Source organism: Coregonus lavaretus (assembly GCF_964263955.1).
Source record: "Coregonus lavaretus genome assembly, chromosome: 3".
NCBI lineage: Eukaryota > Metazoa > Chordata > Actinopteri > Salmoniformes > Salmonidae > Coregonus > Coregonus lavaretus.
In genome coordinates, this window is record NC_139990.1 from 13968385 (window position 1) to 13975500 (window position 7116).

Genomic DNA, 7116 nt, shown 5'->3' on the forward strand with positions numbered 1-7116 from the left:
GGGGAAAGTATTTGAAATAAAAGTGTTGTAATAATGAATCTCAACCATAGTCATTGTTGCTTTTAAAGTTACAATAACGCGTTTGAATATTTTTATATTTTCGCTGGTTATTTTTACTGGAAAAAAATTGCTTACCTGTTCACACAAAAATGTCTTGAAAGATTGGTCTTATTCTCCTCTGATTGTGGATAATGCCACAGTGTAGAAAAATGTAGCTGTCAGGAATAATTGATTTGCTCAAGGTGTGAAAAAAGCTGTACCCAAACAGAAGGCGAACGACTTCTATATTTAAAGGTTTAATAGACAAACATATGGGGAGACAGACATGTTCTTCTGAGAGGTTCATAGCAATCTGCCAACCTCCTCAAGGACAGGCAGGCATAAATACTCTTGCTTATCTGTTTGTTCTCCAAGTGTTCCGGGACCCTGGTCAAAACATTCGATCAGAGCTGAGACCACTCGGGTCAAAGTAGCCTATACATTTGAACATCTTAATTGCTTGGGAGTAACCCTGGCTGGATTACAGCTAAGGGCCCAGATACCAAGTTACCAGGTTCTGCTTTATGGTGACCTCTGACCCTAGAGAGTTTACCCAGAGGCTAAATACCGATTGGGAAAAAGCAATTAAAAAAATTGAATTCTTAGCATTCCACACTTTTTCTTTGGAGAAAATAGACTCTTTTCCTCCATTCTATCAGGGCATTTCAAACAGTGGGAGAACGAAAGCAGCTTCCGCGTATTGGATCACTAAAAAACAAAACATGTACATTACAGTGTAACTCTTTAGTAATATCCCAGTTTACCTATTTGCTTATGGTCTTGCCTACGCCTTGTGAACAGTTTTTGAAATTATATGAGAATAAAATGTCGAATTTTATTTGGAACGGCAAGCCAGACAAAATTAAACGGGCCTATTTATATAATGAATATGAATTCGGGGAACATAAATTATTAAATATTAAAGCATTAGACCTATCACTAAAAGCTTCAGTCATACAAAAGTTATACTTAAATCCGAACTGGTTCTCTAGCAAATTAGTAAGATTGTCTCACCCCATGTTCAAGAATGGCCTTTTTTCCCTTTATTCAGATTACAACCTCTCACTTTCAGTCATTTGAAAAGGAAATAATCTCCCAAATATCACTATTTCTAAAACATGCCATAGAAAGTTGGTTGCAATTGCAATGTAATCCTCCAGAAATGACAGAACAAAATTTATAAAAAAAAAAAAGTATAATCTTCGTAAATGATATCATGGTGGAGTTATGTTGCACATGCAGCTAACAAAAACATATGGAAATGTCTGCTCTACCCAAAATTACAACCAAATAATTGCAGCATTACCGCAAAAATGGAAAAGGAAAGTGGAAGGGGGAAAAAGTAAGGAACTTGTCTGTCTGCCTTGCATTAAAGCCCATAATTGGTTAAAGAAAATTGTGATAAATAAAAAAGTATACTAGCTTCATTTAAGGACCAAAGGATTGACAGCCATCCCATATAGATTGCAAAATAGTTGGGAAGAGATTTTTGACGTACCGATTCCATGGCAAATGGTTTATGAACTGATACGCAAAACGACACCGGACTCAAAACTTAGAATTTTTCAATTTAAATTATTATACAAAATTCTTGCTACCAATAGAATGTTATATATATTGGGGATACAATCTTCCCAGCTCTGCAGATTTTGCTGCGAAGAGACAGAATCATTAGATCATTTGTTTTGGTACTGTCCATTTGTAGCTTGTTTTTGATCACAGGTCTAGGAATGGCTGAAGGATTGCAATATTTGCCTGGAGCTAACCCTGCAGATAGCACTACTGGGTGATCTGAAAAGTCATAGTCAATCAATCAATAATATAATAATACTTTTAGCAAAAATGTTTATTTTCAATTTACAATCTGTAGAAACAACGAGAATGGAAGGGTTCAGAACTTTTATGAAACATCACAGTACAGTTGAAAAATATATGGCAAATAGAAATCCAATATGGATGGTGTTAAGAGATAGATGGGAGGGGTTGAATGGAGCTGAAGGATGGGACTAATAACAACTAACAACAACTAATAACAACAAGATAACTAATGTAAAGCATACTGTGTTCATAATAAGTACAGTGTGGGAAAAAAGTATTTAGTCAGCCACCAATTGTGCATGTTCTCCCACTTAAAAAGATGAGAGAGGCCTGTAATTGTCATCATAGGTACACGTCAACTATGACAGACAAATTGAGATTTTTTTTCTCCAGAAAATCACATTGTAGGATTTTTTATGAATTTATTTGCAAATTATGGTGGAAAATAAGTATTTGGTCACCTACAAACAAGCAAGATTTCTGGCTCTCACAGACCTGTAACTTCTTCTTTAAGAGGCTCCTCTGTCCTCCACTCGTTACCTGTATTAATGGCACCTGTTTGAACTTGTTATCAGTATAAAAGACACCTGTCCACAACCTCAAACAGTCACACTCCAAACTCCACTATGGCCAAGACCAAAGAGCTGTCAAAGGACATCAGAAACAAAATTGTAGACCTGCACCAGGCTGGGAAGACTGAATCTGCAATAGGTAAGCAGCTTGGTTTGAAGAAATCAACTGTGGGAGCAATTATTAGGAAATGGAAGACATACAAGACCACTGATAATCTCTCTCGATCTGGGGCTCCACGCAAGATCTCACCCCGTGGGGTCAAAATGATAACAAGAACGGTGAGCAAAAATCCCAGAACCACACGGGGGGACCTAGTGAATGACCTGCAGAGAGCTGGGACCAAAGTAACAAAGCCTACCATCAGTAACACACTATGCCGCCAGGGACTCAAATCCTGCAGTGCCAGACGTGTCCCCCTACTTAAGCCAGTACATGTCCAGGCCCGTCTGAAGTTTGCTAGAGTGCATTTGGATGATCCAGAAGAGGATTGGGAGAATGTCATATGGTCAGATGAAACCAAAATAGAACTTTTTGGTAAAAACTCAACTCGTCGTGTTTGGAGGACAAAGAATGCTGAGTTGCATCCAAAGAACACCATACCTACTGTGAAGCATGGGGGTGGAAACATCATGCTTTGGGGCTGTTATTCTGCAAAGGGACCAGGACGACTGATCCGTGTAAAGGAAAGAATGAATGGGGCCATGTATCGTGAGATTTTGAGTGAAAACCTCCTTCCATCAGCAAGCGCATTTTTTTTACATTTTAGTCATTTTAGCAGACGCTCTTATCCAGAGCGACTTACAGTTAGTGAATACATATATTTTTTATACTGGCCCCATGTGGGAATCAAACCCACAACCCTGGCGTTGCAAACGCCATGCTCTATCAACTGAGCTACATCCCTGCCGGCCATTCCCTCCCCTACCCTGGACGACGCTGGGCCAATTGTGCGCCGCCCATGAGTCTCCCGGTCGCGGCCGGCTGCGACAGAGCCTGGATTCGAACCAGGATCTCTAGTGGCACAGTTAGCACTGCGATGCAGTGCCTTAGACCACTGCGCCACTCAGGAGTGCATTGAAGATGAAACGTGGCTGGGTCTTTCAGCATGACAATGATCCCAAACACACCGCCCGGGCAACGAAGGAGTGGCTTCGTAAGAAGCATTTCAAGGTCCTGGAGTGGCCTAGCCAGTCTCCAGATCTCAACCCCATAGAAAATCTTTGGAGGGAGTTGAAAGTCCGTGTTGCCCAGCGACAGCCCCAAAACATCACTGCTCTAGAGGAGATCTGCATGGAGGAATGGGCCAAAATACCAGCAACAGTGTGTGAAAACCTTGTGAAGACTTACAGAAAACGTTTGACCATTGCCAACATAGGGTGTATATAACAAAGTATTGAGAAACTTTTGTTATTGACCAAATACTTATTTTCCACCATAATTTGCAAATAAATTCATTAAAAATCCTACAATGTGATTTTCTGGATTTTTTTTCTCATTTTGTCTGTCATAGTTGACGTGTACCTATGATGAAAATTACAGGCCAATCTCATCTTTTTAAGTGGGAGAACTTGCACAATTGGTGGCTGACTAAATACTTTTTTCCCCCACTGTATATAGGATATAGGTTGAGAGCTTTTGTGAAAAAGCACAGTTAGAAAGTATTCATCCCCCTTGGCATTTTTCCTATTTTGTTGCCTTACAACCTGGAATTAAAATAGATTTTTTGGGGGTTTGTATCATTTGATTTACACAACATGCCTACCACTTTGAAGATGCAAAATATTTTTTTATTGTGAAACAAACAAGAAATAAGACAAAAAAACTGAACACTTGAGCATGCATAACTATTCACCCCCCCAAAGTCAATACTTTGTAGAGCCACCTTTTGCAGCAATTACAGCTGCAAGTCTCTTGGGGTATGCCTCTATAAGCTTGGCACATCTAGCCATTGGGATTTTTGTCCATTCTTCAAGGCAAAACTGCTCCAGCTCCTTCAAGTTGGATGGGTTCCGCTGGTGTACAGCAATCTTTAAGTCATACCACAGATTCTCAATTGGATTGAGGTCTGGGCTTTGACTAGGCCATTCCAAGACGTTTAAATGTTTCCCCTTAAACCACTCGAGTGTTGCTTTAGCAGTATGCTTAGGGTCATTGTCCTGCTGGAAGATGAACCTCTGTCCCAGTCTCAAATCTCTGGAAGACTGAAACAGGTTTCCCTCAAGAATTTCCCTGTATTTAGCGCCATCCATCATTCCTTCAATTCTGACCAGTTTCCCAGTCCCTGCCGATTAAAAACATCCCCACAGCATGATGCTGCCACACCATGCTTCACTGTGGGGATGATGTTCTCGGGGTGATGAGAGGTGTTGGGTTTGCACCAGACATAGCGTTTTCCTTGATGGCCAAGTAGCTCAATTTTAGTCTAATCTTACCAGAGTACCTTCTTCCATATGTTTAGGGAGTCTCCATCATGCCTTTTGGCAAACACCAAACGTGTTTGCTTATTCTTTTCTTTAAGCAATGGCTTTTTTCTGGCCACTCTTCCGTAAAGCCCAGCTCTGTGGAGTGTACGGCTTAAAGTAGTCCTATCGACAGATACTCCAATCTCCGCTGTGGAGCTTTGCAGCTCCTTGAGGGTTATCTTTGGTGTCTTTGTTGCCTCTCTGATTAATGCCCTCCTTGCCTGGTCCGTGAGTTTTGGTGGGCGGCCCTCTCTTGGCAGGTTTGTTGTGGTGCCATATTCTTTCCATTTTTTAATGATGAATATAATGGTGCTCCGTGGGATGTTCAAAGTTTTTGATATTTTTATATAACCCAACCCTGATCTGTACTTCTCCACAACTTTGTCCCTGACCTATTTGGAGAGCTCCTTGGTCTTTATTGCTTGGTGGTGCCCCTTGCTTAGTGGTGTTGCAGACTCTGGGGCCATTCAGAACAGGTGTATATATACTGAGATCGTGTGACAGATCATGTGACACTTAGATTGCACACAGGTGTACTTTATTTAACTAATTATGTGACTTCTGAAGGTAATTGGTTGCACCAGATCTTATTTAGGGGCTTCATAGCAAATGGGGTGAATACATGTGCACGCACCACTTTTCCATTATTTATATTTTAGAATTCTTTGAAACAAGTTATTTTTTTCATTTCACTTCACCAATTTGGACTATTTTGTGTATGTCCATTACATGAAATCCAAATAAAAATCCATTTAAATTACAGGTTGTAATGCAACAAAATAGAAAAAACGCCAAGGGGGTGAATACTTTTGCAAGGCACTGTAGAAGCAAACCGGATGGACATCATGAAAATGATCGGAGAGGTTAAGGGTAGAGGAAGTTCAGGATTAAAAACAAACAAAATAGAATGATTGCAAAATTGACTGTGTCCATAAAATGTATATATGTTGTTCACTAGTTTACCCCAAATTAGGGGAGGGGTGGTAGGGTTGGAAAGTAATAAAGGGAAATATTATTTTTTTAAGGATATGTATATATATGTATGTATATGTATTTATATGTATGTATGTGTATATGTATGTGTATGTACAGTTGAAGTCGGAAGTTTACATACACCTTAGCCAAATACATTTAAACTCAGTTTTTCACAATTCCTGACATTTAATCCTAGTAAAAATTCCCTGTCTTAGGTCAGTTAGGATCACCAATTTATTTTAAGAATGTGAAATGTCAGATTAATAGTAGAGAGAATGATTTAGTTCAGCTTTTATTTCTTTCATCACATTCCCAGTGGGTTAGAAGTTTACATACACTTAATTAGTATTTGGTAGCATTGCCTTTACATTGTTTAACTTGGGTCAAACGTTTCGGGTAGCCTTCCACAAGCTTCCCACAATAAGTTGGGTGAATTTTGGCCTATTCCTCCTGACAGAGCTGGTTTAACTGAGTCAGGTTTGTAGGCCTCCTTGCTCGCACACACTTTTTCAGTTCTGCCCACACATTTTCTATAGGATTGAGGTCAGGGCTTTGTCATGGCCACTCCAATACCTTGACTTCGTTGTCCTTAAGCCATTTTGCCACAACTTTGGAAGTATGCTTGGGGTCATTGTCCATTTGGAAGACCCATTTGCGACCAAGCTTTAACTTCCTGACTGATGTCTTGAGATGTTGCTTCAATATATCCACATAATTTTCCTTCCTCATGATGCCATCTATTTTGTGAAGTGCACCAGTCCCTCCTGCAGCAAAGCACCCCCACAGCATGATGCTGCCACCCCCGTGCTTCACGGTTGGGATGGTGTTCTTCGGCTTGCAAGGAACCCCCTTTTTCCTCCAAACATAACGAAGGTCATTATGGCCAAACAGTTCTATTTTTGTTTCATCAGACCAGAGGACCTTTCTCCAAAAAGTAAGATCTTTGTCCCCATGTGCAGTTGCAAATCGTAGTCTGGCTTTTTTATGGCGGTTTTGGAGCAGTTGCTTCTTCCTTGCTGAGCGGCCTTTGAGGTTATGTCGATATAGGACTCATTTTACTGTGGCTATAGATACTTTTGTACCTGTTTCCTCCAGCATCTTCACATGGTCCTTTGCTGTTGTTCTGGGATTGATTTGCACTTTTCGCACCAAAATACGTTCATCTCTAGGAGACAGAACGCATCTCCTTCCTGAGCGGTATGACGGCTGCGTGGTCCCATGGTGTTTATACTTGCGTACTATTGTTTGT